The sequence below is a fragment of the Lutjanus erythropterus genome, chromosome 9, assembly GCF_056507025.1.
Source record: "Lutjanus erythropterus isolate fLutEry1 chromosome 9, fLutEry1.hap2, whole genome shotgun sequence".
Taxonomy (NCBI): domain Eukaryota; kingdom Metazoa; phylum Chordata; class Actinopteri; order Lutjaniformes; family Lutjanidae; genus Lutjanus; species Lutjanus erythropterus.
Genome location: NC_139325.1, coordinates 35,017,766 through 35,033,528, shown reverse-complemented (window position 1 = coordinate 35,033,528; position 15,763 = coordinate 35,017,766). Strand labels below are relative to the sequence as shown.

General features: G+C 37.6%; 1 pseudogene across 1 annotated transcript; it reads right to left on the bottom strand.

Annotated features, from left to right (window-relative positions):
* Positions 1-4,127: 4,127 nt before the first annotated feature.
* LOC146322001 (ribonuclease inhibitor-like) lies at positions 4,128-15,322 on the bottom strand (annotated as a pseudogene). Its single transcript, XR_014771373.1, has 6 exons — positions 15,302-15,322; positions 13,156-13,332; positions 10,486-10,662; positions 7,814-7,990; positions 6,882-7,055; positions 4,128-6,781 (listed from the first exon to the last, which is right to left on the bottom strand). The product of XR_014771373.1 is annotated as a ribonuclease inhibitor-like (transcript).
* Positions 15,323-15,763: the final 441 nt, after the last annotated feature.

Below are 15,763 nucleotides of genomic sequence, written 5' to 3'. Positions count from 1 at the left end.
AACATCTGGATCAATCATCTGTTACAGCTGTGAAGACGTGTCATGAAGGAAGGGAAATATAATTAATATGAAGGTTTAAGATAAAGATAAAATCATTACAAACACAATAATCACTTTAAATAACTGGGAAAACTAATTTATTGTAATATTTCCATGGAAAGATGTATTTAATATCATCTATAATTCAGACTTTGATGTATTCAAACACATAAAACAAATACAGATAATATAAACATGTTCTCCACCCAGATGTTCTTATATCTGAGGCTGAGAACAGAAGGTTCAGTGTAACAATAAATAATAATAATGGTATAATCAATAAGTTCTGCTCTGTTGAAGAGGGTCAGGTGAACCTGGACGGTTTCTCTCTCTCTCTCTCTCTCTCTCTCTCTCTCTCTCTCTCTCTCTACAAAAGAACATGTTTTATGTTTTGATGATTTGATCTTCAGGTTCATAAAAAAAACAGACATGTAAACTGAAATTATTCTTATTTCTCACTTGGAGAAAAAGGTCATTTAGGTGCAGAGCAGCGGAGCCCCGCCCCCTGAAGTCGACTGAGGTTCTTCCAGTCAGAGTTCATCACAGTTACAGGATAAAACAGAAGCTGCAAAAACTCTGTTCTTGTTTTTTATCTGCATCATTGTACACAGATCAATGCAGCAGCATGACAGGCTGTAAACTTTACAAACCGAGTCTCTAAATCACCACAAACCACAAAACTAACAGTGATGGAAGCAGAGAAGAGTGATAGAAACGGAGCGCAGCTGACGCGCCGTCAGACACTTCACCAGGAAGTGAAGTTAAACAGGAAGAGACGTTTGGTTTGTTTCCTCTCCACAAACTCACCTGAATCCTTCATCATCATCATCATCATCGTCAGCTTCATTCAAACTTTACAGAAACTAAATAAAGCTCAACTAAAACGTCTCGTCTTTCCACTGTCCAACAATCAGCAACTCTGGTTTGGTTGAAATAAATCCTTAATTCAGGGAGTAAAGGAGCGCAGAACGTGCAGCGCAGGTGATGCTGGACAGCAGCTGCAGCCTCAGGAGAGAAACTCTGCAGGTCCACTGATTTATGTTCCACTGATCTGTAGGAAGAGGCACATTTTGAATTTCTCTGTCAGGAAATCTGATGCTTTCACAGTGAAGAAAGACATTAAACACAGTCTGTTGGAGTCTCATATTGGAATTTAATGTGGTGTACTGCACTGTAAAAAAAAAAAGGATGCACTGTTGAATGTTCTTACAGGACGGTCAAATCTGTTGAGACTAAAGAAAATCTTAATCGGTGACAAACTTCAGAGCCATACGTGTTAAGATCAGTGTCCTGAAGACTCCAAGAACAAGATCAAGTGAAGAGTGCAGAGCGTATTCTGTTGATTATAGTTCTTAGAAAGAAAAAAAAAATCTGAATCAGCTGAAAACAAACATGAGTCACTTCTGTGTCACTGCTGTCAGAGTCCCTTTGAGTTTTTCTCTTAGACTCTGGAGACAAACAGAAATAGAGACTGGGAGGACGTGACACGGCAGCTGTGGGCGGCGGCTTGAGAAGAGACATAAACATCATTGATGCTGGTCCAACAGAAGGAACCTGTCTGGGACTCGGAACGGTTGAAGAACCTCAGACTGACCATGGAGCGTTCCATTCCGTTGATCTCACAGTTTAGAGTCCAGGAAATGAAGCTCCTGTGTCTCATGTCCCCTGCAGGCTGAAGCAGCCATGAATCGTCACGCTGTCTTCAAAGGTCAGAGGTCACAGAGAGTCACTCTGAAGGAACGGACGAAAACTGGAAGACAAATATAAAGTGTAGTCTGCTCACTGCACCGTCTGACTGAAACTGACCACGTCATCCTGCACGTCTCGTCTGTTTCAGGTTTTTACCACCAGGACTGACAAACTTTATTATTTGACTGAATGTTGACAGACAGACGGAAACTACTGAAGAACATTTATCTTCTCATTTTCTTTCAACTAAGACAAAGTGATTAATGAACTGATTGATTAATTAAAGTGATTAATAAACTGTTGCAGCTCTAATAGAAACGTCGTCATGCAGAAACGTCCATCATCTGAGAATCTAAAGAACGATATAAAAACCTCATAAACGACAAAAAGTGATGGACTCGTCCTTTAAATGATCCTGATACTTCACTGTTAGAACAAAACTAATCCTCAGAGTTCAGAGGGGAGAAGTAACTGAGTACAAATACTGTTCTGTACTTCAGTACTTTTCAAGTATCTGTTACTTCAGTATTTATTTTTCTGACATCTGAACTTTCTCCTCCTCACATTTTATAAACAGACTCTTTACTTTAGTTTTAATGACTCTGAGGTGAATTATTGATTATTGTTATTTTGCATCATTGTGCTCGGCCTTCAAACATCAAGACTGATTTCAACCTGAATGGACGAAACAATAAGACACAGAAAAGACGATCGACTGGTGGATCCATCAGAGGACATCACACAGGACAGACGGGACGAGACGAGAACGATGTAAAAGACACGAGACGAAAAGGACGAAAAATGACGTAAAAAACATGAGAACAACAGGATGAAAAAGTCAAAAAGACACAACAGGACAAATAAGACGTAACAATACAAAAATGACATAAAAGACATGACAAAAAAGTTAAGACAACCATGACAGTGAGACAAAAAAGACTTAAAGGACATAACAAGACAAAAGACATACAACAAAAAAGACAAAAGATTTTGAGATGAAAAAATGAAATTGCCACTAAAGACACAGAAGGACAAAACAAAAAGACAAAGAAGACAAGACAAGCTGCAGATGTAACAAGACAAAACATGTCATAAAAGAGGGAAGAAGCTGAGACAGACGGAGACGGAGACGCTGGCGGAGAGAAGCTGAGCTTCAGTTGTCTTTGCACAGAAACAGTCAGTAGAAATGTCCTTCAGAAGATGTCTTTTTACTGTTACGCTCCCACCTTTTCACTGTTACTGCAGTAAAGAAGTCTTTTTACTTCTAGTATGTGTACTTGTACTGCAGTGAAGATATGTGGACAGTTCAGAAGAAGAGTTTTGGTGATATTTAGAGTTTTCTGTCATGTCGAGCAGCAGCAGATGGATTTTTCTGTTGAACTGATCTTTTCTCTGGACGGAGACAAGGCCTCGTCTGTGAGCTGAGGTCAGCGTTTTCTCAGAAGACGACCGCAGCGACGCGAGAACGGCGTGGAGTTTTTCCATCTAAAAAGCCGGAAGACGGAGACGCGGCGGGGGGGAAGAGACATGAAGGGTCCAGTGTGTGAGTGTTTGTGGTGAAACTTCATGTGACAGAGAGGATCACAGATTCTGCTGTAATCACTTCATCACACTCATCAGAAGGTTTTTACAGAAACAACATCTGACTCTTTACAGCATCACTCTGATCATGTTCATGTTCACACTCACACCAACACTCAGTCTCTACCAACAGGTGATGCTCAAACTGGGGTCCGGGGACCGACGGGGATCCTTGAGTAGATGGTAGAAGGTCTCCAGCAGAAGGAGGAGGAGAACATTTGAACTTTTATAAGTTTGGAACAACACGGACAGAAACAGGGTTGTCCAGTGATGTACCTGATATCAGATCATCATCAAAACCTAAAACCAGGTCTGTCCTGATCCTGCAGCTGGATTCATCACACCAGAGTCCATCTCGACCGGCTTCAGGCTCTTCGTTTGTGTCCGGCCCAAAAGTGGTGCAGCCAATCGGTGTCCTAGGAGGGACAGCTTGGATCTTCAGGAGTGATTTCAGCTGACGGCAGCGAGAAGCGACTCGTCTGGAACAAACGATGGCGACTCCTCAAGAGTTTGTCGTAGATTCTGTGATGACGTCTGATAAATCAGAGCTGATCAATATTTCTTCACTGAAAGAAGAACAAAGAAGAACACTGAAGGATTTTATTCATGGTTGAAGGTGGCCCATGATCGACTTGACAGACAGATGCTTCATCCAATCACGAGCGTTCTTTTTTTTAAAGAAGTGCCTGCCCTTTTCCAAACAGTTCCTAAGGACGCGTTCCCAGATGGTTCTGTGTAACAAACACCTGGCGTGTCAGATTAAGAAAGATTTCTGTCAGATACGAGCCTTCAATACAAATATTAATAAGTCATCAAGCTTCTTGTTCTTTCACGTTTTTATTGATCGGATATTAAAATCAAAACTCGTCTGCTGAGACAGATTTGATCAATTCTGTCAAATAAAGTCTCATTAAATTATCATCAGTAAACTTGTACAAGAAGTCCCTGACAGCACATCTGATCATTTGTTTTATATTTACACTTTACATTAATCAGACTTTTATCAAAAACCGTTTCAAATGAAGAAGTGTGGCTCTGCAGAGACGTCCTGCAGCAGGTCGGACCAGCTGGTCTTTACTAAACCTGGTCCTGACTGCTGTGTCAGTCCTTCTTAAGACCAGTCTGTAGAATGGACTTTTCAAAAATCAAACTAAACCCTGACGTTAACTCCGCCCACTCGTAGTGACGCACGCTCATGTGAACGAGCGGCGTGCGTTGCTAGGATACACTGTTAACAATCTTCTGCCGTCCTGCTGATTTGTAGCTCATTACTTCTAATTATCAACATTACGGAGGATCAAATATGAAGGAAAAATCATTTTGATCTCAGACTGAGGTGAGAAAGTTACTGGAGCTGCAACAGTGACTGCAGCCGCCTGACGACAGTCGACTCAGAGAGAAACGACTGAAGATAGAAATGTTGTTAAAAGATAAAACTCATGTTTGACCGTTTCAACTGATTTCAACATTTAACTGGTAAAACAACTAAATCACCAGACTCCCTGAAAATATCTGCAGTTTTCTGAAATTATGATGTGTGATACGATGAGCGGAAATGATCATTTTTACATCACAAGTTTCATCTTTACTGAAAAAATAAAACTATCACGTTGATGTGATATTTGTTGGACTCTGAACCAAACAAACATGTTTTCTTTCATCTGAAGAACAAGATTTTTAGGTGTGAACGTCTCTGCGGCTCCACAGAACCTCACTATAATCATGTTTGTCTCAGTTTGACTTTTTCAAAAAACTGTGACACCAGATTAACTATAAGATCAGACTCAGAATAACAAGTTAGGACTGACTTATCTTAAGTCCTGTTGGTTCAACCTGAACTACACCTCAGATTCTACAGACACACAACACATCTTCACATCTTTGTTTAGTTCAGATACATGTTTTGTTGAAGTTTTGGCAGGAAAGCAGATCCACAGAAATGAACTGCAGTACTCCATCGTTCCACAGGGGGGAGCTGTGACAGGAAGGACAGCAGAAATGTCCAAGTAAATGTGTGTGGAGGAGTCTCAGTGTGTCTGCAGAGACGGAGCAGAAGGACAGAGCGGCAGCAGAGCGGTCCACATACACCGATGATACTCTGTCACATGACCCAGAGGACACGCAGGGACGGTGGTGGACACACTGCAGCACAGACACTCGTCTCCACTGGTTGTGATTCGTCCATCAGTCGGTTCTGGATGAAGCTCTCGTCTCCACTCCACCTCCCAGTAACATGAACCAGTCAGAGCCTCCACACACAAACTGCTGCTGCTTCATCCTCTGTGGATCATCAGGACACAGCTGATCGTCTCAACACCTCCTCCTTCATCATCATCTTCATCATCAGCATCATCATCATCATCAGCAGCAGCAGCATCATCATCAGCATCACCTCCAACTGATGAGAGAAGAAGACAGACAGCAGGAGTCACATCAGAGTTAACAGACTCCTTCATCACATCCAGTTTAAAGAGCAGCAGGACTTCAGTCCTGTTCAGAGCAGAGGTGGAACAGCTGCTTCCTTTCAGCTCTCATGTTAAAGGGACAGTTCACCCTAAAATCAAAACTCTGTACTCCTCCTCTTCCCTCTAGTGCTGTTTATCCATGTAGATAGTTTTGTTGTGAGCTGCAGAGTTTTGGAGACATCGGCTGTAAAGATGTCTGACTTCTCTACAATATAATGGAACCAGATGACACCGAAGAGAAAGTAGTTCTGCTCAGTTCTACTGCAGAAGGAAAGTAGTTCCTCCTGAGTGTCATCTGGTTCCATTATATTGTAGAGAAGTCAGACATCTTTACAGCTCATGTCTCCAAAACTCTGCAGCTCAAACCAAAACTCTCTCGATGGATAAACATCAGTACAGAGAAGAGGAGGAATATGAAGTTTTGATTTGGGGTGAACTGTCCCTTTAATGTGTTGGAGTTAACAGACCATCAGGCCTGTTGACTCTGCGGAGTTCACTGAAGTACACAGTGGAAATAAAGCGCTGAGAGTCCCTGAAGGCATCATGACAGCAGGAACAGAGAGATGTTCACTGATTTACTGCTGTTAGAAAACCAGAGTCTCACTTTGAATATTTCATCTACTTTAAATATTAAAGGACAAATATGTGAATATTGAAAATATTTGGACCAAACAGAAGAAACGTGGACAGATTATCTGATGTTAAAGGTCCAACGTGTTCATAGACTGAAGACAGAACATGAGCTGTGGTTCCTGGACTTCAGCAGGTTCTGGTCTGAACAAAAACCACATGGTTACTAAATGTAAATGGTTGGACAGTTTGATGAACGAGGACATCTGTCTCTGTCTGTCCCGTGATGCTGTCAGCTGTGATACAGATTTATTTCTTCACATCAACTCAGACACATGATCACCATGAGCTTCTGGCTCCTCTGATTGGCTGACTGTTGTCTCTCTGTCTTTCTGTCCAATCCTGAAGTCTGTCCCCGTCCTCCTCTCACAGCTTCACTGATGAAAGCAGGAAATACTGGATCTTTGCTTTGATACCAACTGTGTTTAGTTCAGTACTGCTGAGACCAGCAGGGACTGACTCCGCCCCTCTACTGACCTCAGAGTCTTCAGGCTGCAGTCTGGACTCTCCTGAAGATCAAGCAGCAGCTTCACATCTGAATCCTTCAGGTTGTTGTTACTCAGGTCCAGTTCTGTCAGATGGGAGGGGTTGGACTTCAGAGCTGAGACCAGAGAAGAACAGCTGATCTCTGACAAACTGCAGCCCCACAAACTGAATAAAGAATAAATGATGAAGATAAAAATCCATTAATAATCAATCAGATGTGTTGATGTTTTAAATGTGCAGATCAATATTACTATGTCCTAATCAATGAACGTTTCTCTAAAATGACTTTAGAGTGACTTTGTCATTGTGTTATTGTGGATCATCATAATGTCAGCCTTCTACACACATCATCCAAATGTCAACACAACATTCACACACTGATTCATGTCAACACACATTAATAACATGCTGCTGATCTCAGACCAGTCTGGAATCACAGGACACAAACTCTATTGATCCTTTAAACAGCTGGAAACATGAACTGATCTGTGTGTGTGTGTGTGTGTGTGTGTGTGTGTGTGTGTGTGTGTGTGTGTGTGCGTGTTCTGAAGGATCAATATAATTGATCAGACATTATTTCTGACAACACGGAAACCAAAGAAATATTTCCACTTCAACAAGTAAATATGATCAGTTGAACACAAATATGAGTTCAGATGATCTTCTGTATCCAGATGTGACCATTTATCAAATAATTATTAACATGAATTCACTTTAACGACCAACTGGAGACATTTTCTACAGTTTCTTTAAGAAACAGACGTCTTCTGTGACTGACCACTAAATTTAGTTCAAACATGAAAATATAAACAAAAGGAAATGTCAAACTTTATAGATGGAAGTTATATATGAACATAAATGAACTTCAACTGTTAATTAAACATCAAATATCTACAACAGTAACAGAGAGTCAGTGAACTGACCTCAGAGTCTTCAGTCTGCAGTCTGGACTCTGCAGAAAATCACACAGCAGCTTCACTCCTGAATCCTTCAGGTTCCAGTTCTCACTCAGGTCCAGTTCTGTCAGATGGGAGGGGTTGGACTTCAGAGCTGAGACCAGAGAAGAACAGCTGATCTCTGACAAACTGCAGCACCACAAACTGAATAAAGAATAAACATAAACACTTAGAATAAAAATTTATTTATCAAGAACTTTCATTTAGTAAATCATTATTACTAAACAGTTTTTTAAAATCTATATTATTTTCAAAAAGAGTAAATTAAGAACAGGATTAGAATTGAAGATTTTAAATCAAACTAAATGTTGTTTGTAAACAGCAACAACAGTCATGTTTACAACAACAATAACTTTATATAAACTGAATCATATCTGACTGGAAACAAATCTAAAATAAATAACTGAATAAATAAATGCTCTATTTTTTCATTTAATTTTTCTCATAATATTGAACAAACTTTAAACACAAACTGTTGTTTCTGAAATATTAGAAAAAACAAATCAGATTGATAAAACTTTATTCCAAATAATACTAAAATGAAACACTTCATGTGTATAAATCATTCATTTGATATAAAACGCACAAAACTATCAATCTAAGACGTATATCTATCATGGAAACTACAAGATATTTTCACATGAAGTCAAAATTAACAGGCAGAGAATCGACCACCTGAACAAAAGGTCATTATAAAGATTATATCTAAAATATATATTTGTAGAAATATCTTCATTTTCTTTGTTTTGTTTTGTTTTTTGAGGTCAGACCACATGACATCTAAATATGCCAACAACATAGCATCAGCTGAAAAGATGATTTTATTCCAGATTTGACAGAGTTACAACCCTGATCATTGTTTTCATGGATCTTTGACAAACTGCTTTATAATAAAAACTTGATTTCAACAGAAAAGTCTCAAAGTTGTTGTTTCTTGCAGGTTGAATTACATCATGTTTCATATAATAGACATCGACTGACAAAATCTGTTTGAATGTTATGATGGAAATAAAAATACAAATGCTTTGATATTTCATACAGAACTACAGAAGACTTTGGAAATGATGCACAGAAAATAAAGTTGAATAGATTTAGAGTAAAGTTTCTAAACATTGTTCATGGCTGGACGGTCGCATCACATCATATTCTGACACTCGAAAAAAAACTACAAACAAGTAGTTTTTTAGAAGGTGAAGTGAGTACATGTATATGAGAGGTACTAGATATTAGTGGTGTGTATCTGACTGACTGAGAGCGTTCAATACGTTTCTCCATACATGTTCAACAATACCATATATTTTATAAATCTTTAAATGTCCAACGATTCGGTTTGATACCATTCAGCTCTGTCACGATACGATACAAGACAATGCAGAGTGTCAGTCTTTACATTTTGATTCAGTTAATGCTCCATTTGTAGAGAGCTGTTAGTGTCAGAAATAAATCCTGATAGTTTGACTAAATATAGTAACAGTAGAGACAGAGAGAAGGAGACGTTACAGTCATGTTTCTATCTTATTATGAGTCTCATGTGTAAATGAGATGAGATAAATGAGAAACTTTAAAACTGTTTAAAATATGAGTATTTCTGCAGTAAGATGATGTGCTGCTGTGTTTCATATGAAGAGTGCTGTGGTTTAGATTAGTGTGGAGGAACAGTGAAGTGTTTCCTGCTCTCACAGTCACATGACGTCTCTGTGGCTCAGACTCGTGTCTCTGTTCTCTGCTGTCAGACATGTTTTACATCAATCATCTGCAGCAGCGTTTCTCATCTTTATTATAAAACACAAACTTATTCTACACTTGAGCGTTATGAAAGTTTGGTGGCGAGACGCGGTACAATGTCAATTCTGTGGCTGTTTTCGGCGCCGTCTGTTTGAAGTAAATGAAGAGGAGACACAGGAGAGGGAGGAGGGAGCGCTTGTTTTTGTGATCGCTGCAGCAGGCGTCCAGTGAGAGCGGTGCAGGCAGAGACAGGAGGAGAGAGAAGACGGAGGAAAGTTACAGCAGCACCTCCCTGATCCCAAGATGAAACGTATCCTAATGACATGTATCGATACGTTAGTGCTGCATCGATTTGTTTCTGATTCATGTTCACTTTTTTACCGATACAGACCGTCTGAACCGATGAACTCATATCTAACACATTAAAGTCTGATGCATCGGATGCATGAGTCAATCATTATATATATGACATCTTTTTATGCATCTAAACTCTTTTTAACTGTGAAAAATGCAGCTGGACAGAAAATTTAGGCGTCACATCATTGACCTTTTTATTATTATTTATTAGTTTGTGTCTCTGTTGAATAATGTAATAATTCCTGTCAGATTTTTTCATGTTCATTCACTGAACCTCCCCTGAAACTGTTTGGACCCCCCTGTTTCACATGTGACCATTTATCAAATAATTATTAACATGAATTCACTTTAACGACCAACAGGAGACATTTTCTACAGTTTCTTTAAGAAACAGACGTCTTCTGTGACTGACCACTAAATTTAGTTCAAACATGAAAATATGAACAAAAGGAAATTTCAAACTTTATAGATGGAAGTTATATATGAACATAAATGAACTTCAACTGTTAATTAAACATCAAATATCTACAACAGTAACAGAGAGTCAGTGAACTGACCTCAGAGTCTTCAGTCTGCAGTCTGGACTCTGCAGAAAATCACACAGCAGCTTCACTCCTGAATCCTTCAGGTCTTCGTTTCTACTCAGGTCCAGTTCTGTCAGATGGGAGGGGTTGGACTTCAGAGCTGAGGCCAGAGAAGAACAGCTGATCTCTGACAAACTGCAGTTCTTCAATCTGAATAAAGAATAAACATAAACATTTAGAATAAACATTTATTTATCAAGAACTTTAATTTAGTAAATCATTATTACTAAACAGTTTTTTAAAATCTATATTATTTTCAAAAAGAGTAAATTAAGAACAGGATTAGAATTGAACATTTTAAATCAAACTAAATGTTGTTTGTAAACAGCAACAACAGTCATGTTTACAACAACAATAACTTTATATAAACTCAATCATATCTGACTGGAAACAAATCTAAAATAAAAATAAAAATAAATAAATGCTCTATTTTTTCATTTTATTTTTCTCATAATATTGAACAAACTTTAAACACAAACTGTTGTTTCTGAAATATTAGAAAAAAACAAATCAGATTGATAAAACTTTATTCCAAATAATACTAAAATAAAACACTTCATGTGTATAAATCATTAATTTGATATAAAAAGCACAAAACTATCAATCTAAGACGTATATCTATCATGGAAACTACAAGATATTTTCACATGAAGTCAAAATTAACAGGCAGAGAATCGACCACCTGAACAAAAGGTCATTATAAAGATTATATCTAAAATATATATTTGTAGAAATATCTTCATTTTCTTTGTTTTGTTTTGTTTTTTGAGGTCAGACCACATGACATCTAAATATGCCAACAACATAGCATCAGCTGAAAAGATGATTTTATTCCAGATTTGACAGAGTTACAACCCTGATCATTGTTTTCATGGATCTTTGACAAACTGCTTTATAATAAAATCTTGATTTCAACAGAAAAGTCTCAAAGTTGTTGTTTCTTGCTGTTGAATTACATCATGTTTCATATAATAGACATCGACTGACAAAATCTGTTTGAATGTTATGATGGAAATAAAAATACAAATGCTTTGATATTTCATACAGAACTACAGAAGACTTTGGAAATGATGCACAGAAAATAAAGTTGGATAGATTTAGAGTAAAGTTTCTAAACATTGTTCATGGCTGGACGGTCGCATCACATCATATTCTGACACTCGAAAAAAAACTACAAACAAGTAGTTTTTTAGAAGGTGAAGTGAGTACATGTATATGAGAGGTACTAGATATTAGTGGTGTGTATCTGACTGACTGAGACCGTTCAATACGTTTCTCCATACATGTTCAACAATACCATATATTTTATAAATCTTTAAATGTCCAACGATTCGGTTTGATACCATTCAGCTCCGTCACGATACGATACAAGACAATGCAGTGTCAGTCTTTACATTTTGATTCAGTTAATGCTCCATTTGTAGAGAGCTGTTAGTGTCAGAAATAAATCCTGATAGTTTGACTAAATATAGTAACAGTAGAGACAGAGAGAAGGAGACGTTACAGTCATGTTTCTATCTTATTATGAGTCTCATGTGTAAATGAGATGAGATAAATGAGAAACTTTAAAACTGTTTAAAATATGAGTATTTCTGCAGTAAGATGATGTGCTGCTGTGTTTCATATGAAGAGTGCTGTGGTTTAGATTAGTGTGGAGGAACAGTGAAGTGTTTCCTGCTCTCACAGTCACATGACGTCTCTGTGGCTCAGACTCGTGTCTCTGTTCTCTGCTGTCAGACATGTTTTACATCAATCATCTGCAGCAGCGTTTCTCATCTTTATTATAAAACACAAACTTATTCTACACTTGAGCGTTATGAAAGTTTGGTGGCGAGACGCGGTACAATGTCACTTCTGTGGCTGTTTTCGGCGCCGTCTGTTTGAAGTAAATGAAGAGGAGACACAGGAGAGGGAGGAGGGAGCGCTTGTTTTTGTGATCGCTGCAGCAGGCGTCCAGTGAGAGCGGTGCAGGCAGAGACAGGAGGAGAGAGAAGACGGAGGAAAGTTACAGCAGCAGCTCCCTGATCCCAAGATGAAACGTATCCTAATGACATGTATCGATACGTTAGTGCTGCATCGATTTGTTTCTGATTCATGTTCACTTTTTTACCGATACAGACCGTCTGAACCGATGAACTCATATCTAACACATTAAAGTCTGATGCATCGGATGCATGAGTCAATCATTATATATATGACATCTTTTTATGCATCTAACCTTTTTTTAACTGTGAAAAATGCAGTTGGACAGAAAATTTAGGCGTCACATCATTGACCTTTTTATTATTATTTATTAGTTTGTGTCTCTGTTGAATAATGTAATAATTCCTGTCAGATTTTTTCATGTTCATTCACTGAACCTCCCCTGAAACTGTTTGGACCCCCCTGTTTCACATGTGACCATTTATCAAATAATTATTAACATGAATTCACTTTAACGACCAACAGGAGACATTTTCTACAGTTTCTTTAAGAAACAGACGTCTTCTGTGACTGACCACTAAATTTAGTTCAAACATGAAAATATGAACAAAAAGAAATTTCAAACTTTATAGATGGAAGTTATATATGAACATAAATGAACTTCAACTGTTAATTAAACATCAAATATCTACAACAGTAACAGAGAGTCAGTGAACTGACCTCAGAGTCTTCAGTCTGCAGTCTGGACTCTGCAGAAAATCACACAGCAGCTTCACTCCTGAATCCTTCAGGTCTGTGTTGTCACTCAGGTCCAGTTCTGTCAGATGGGAGGGGTTGGACTTCAGAGCTGAGACCAGAGAAGAACAGCTGATCTCTGACAACCTGCAGGTCTCCAATCTGAATAAAGAATAAACATAAACATTTAGAATAAACATTTATTTATCAACAACTTTCATTTAGTAAATCATTATTACTAAACAGTTTTTTAAAATCTATATTATTTTCAAAAAGAGTAAATTAAGAACAGGATTAGAATTGAACATTTTAAATCAAACTAAATGTTGTTTGTAAACAGCAACAACAGTCATGTTTACAACAACAATAACTTTATATAAACTCAATCATATCTGACTGGAAACAAATCTAAAATAAATAAAATTAAAATAAATGCTCTATTTTTTCATTTAATTTTTCTCATAATATTGAACAAACTTTAAACACAAACTGTTGTTTCTGAAATATTAGAAAAATCAAATCAGATTGATAAAACTTTATTCCAAATAATACTAAAATAAAACACTTCATGTGTATAAATCATTCATTTGATATAAAAAGCACAAAACTATCAATCTAAGACGTATATCTATCATGGAAACTACAAGATATTTTCACATGAAGTCAAAATTAACAGGCAGAGAATCGACCACCTGAACAAAAGGTCATTATAAAGATTATATCTAAAATATATATTTGTAGAAATATCTTCATTTTCTTTGTTTTGTTTTGTTTTTTGAGGTCAGACCACATGACATCTAAATATGCCAACAACATAGCATCAGCTGAAAAGATGATTTTATTCCAGATTTGACAGAGTTACAACCCTGATCATTGTTTTCATGGATCTTTGACAAACTGCTTTATAATAAAAACTTGATTTCAACAGAAAAGTCTCAAAGTTGTTGTTTCTTGCTGGTTGAATTACATCATGTTTCATATAATAGACATTGACTGACAAAATCTGTTTGAATGTTATGATGGAAATAAAAATACAAATGCTTTGATATTTCATACAGAACTACAGAAGACTTTGGAAATGATGCACAGAAAATAAAGTTGGATAGATTTAGAGTAAAGTTTCTAAACATTGTTCATGGCTGGACGGTCGCATCACATCATATTCTGACACTCGGAAAAAAACTACAAAAAAGGAGTTTTTTAGAAGGTGAAGTGAGTACATGTATATGAGAGGTACTAGATATTAGTGGTGTGTATCTGACTGACTGAGACCGTTCAATACGTTTCTCCATACATGTTCAACAATACCATATATTTTATACATCTTTAAATGTCCAACGATTCGGTTTGATACCATTCAGCTCCGTCACGATACGATACAAGACAATGCAGTGTCAGTCTTTACATTTTGATTCAGTTAATGCTCCATTTGTAGAGAGCTGTTAGTGTCAGAAATAAATCCTGATAGTTTGACTAAATATAGTAACAGTAGAGACAGAGAGAAGGAGACGTTACAGTCATGTTTCTATCTTATTATGAGTCTCATGTGTAAATGAGATGAGATAAATGAGAAACTTTAAAACTGTTTAAAATATGAGTATTTCTGCAGTAAGATGATGTGCTGCTGTGTTTCATATGAAGAGTGCTGTGGTTTAGATTAGTGTGGAGGAACAGTGAAGTGTTTCCTGCTCTCACAGTCACATGACGTCTCTGTGGCTCAGACTCGTGTCTCTGTTCTCTGCTGTCAGACATGTTTTACATCAATCATCTGCAGCAGCGTTTCTCATCTTTATCATAAAACACAAACTTATTCTACACTTGAGCGTTATGAAAGTTTGCTGGCGAGACGCGGTACAATGTCACTTCTGTGGCTGTTTTCGGCGCCGTCTGTTTGAAGTAAATGAAGAGGAGACACAGGAGAGGGAGGAGGGAGCGCTTGTTTTTGTGATCGCTGCAGCAGGCGTCCAGTGAGAGCGGTGCAGGCAGAGACAGGAGGAGAGAGAAGACGGAGGAAAGTTACAGCAGCAGCTCCCTGATCCCAAGATGAAACGTATCCTAATGACATGTATCGATACGTTAGTGCTGCATCGATTTGTTTCTGATTCATGTTCACTTTTTTACCGATACAGACCGTCTGAACCGATGAACTCATATCTAACACATTAAAGTCTGATGCATCGGATGCATGAGTCAATCATTATATATATGACATCTTTTTATGCATCTAAACTTTTTTGAACTGTGAAAAATGCAGTTGGACAGAAAATTTAGGCGTCACATCATTGACCTTTTTATTATTATTTATTAGTTTGTGTCTCTGTTGAATAATGTAATAATTCCTGTCAGATTTTTTCATGTTCATTCACTGAACCTCCCCTGAAACTGTTTGGACCCCCCTGTTTCACATGTGACCATTTATCAAATAATTATTAACATGAATTCACTTTAACGACCAACAGGAGACATTTTCTACAGTTTCTTTAAGAAACAGACGTCTTCTGTGACTGACCACTAAATTTAGTTCAAACATGAAAATATGAACAAAAAGAAATTTCAAACTTTATAGATGGAAGTTATATATGAACATAAATGA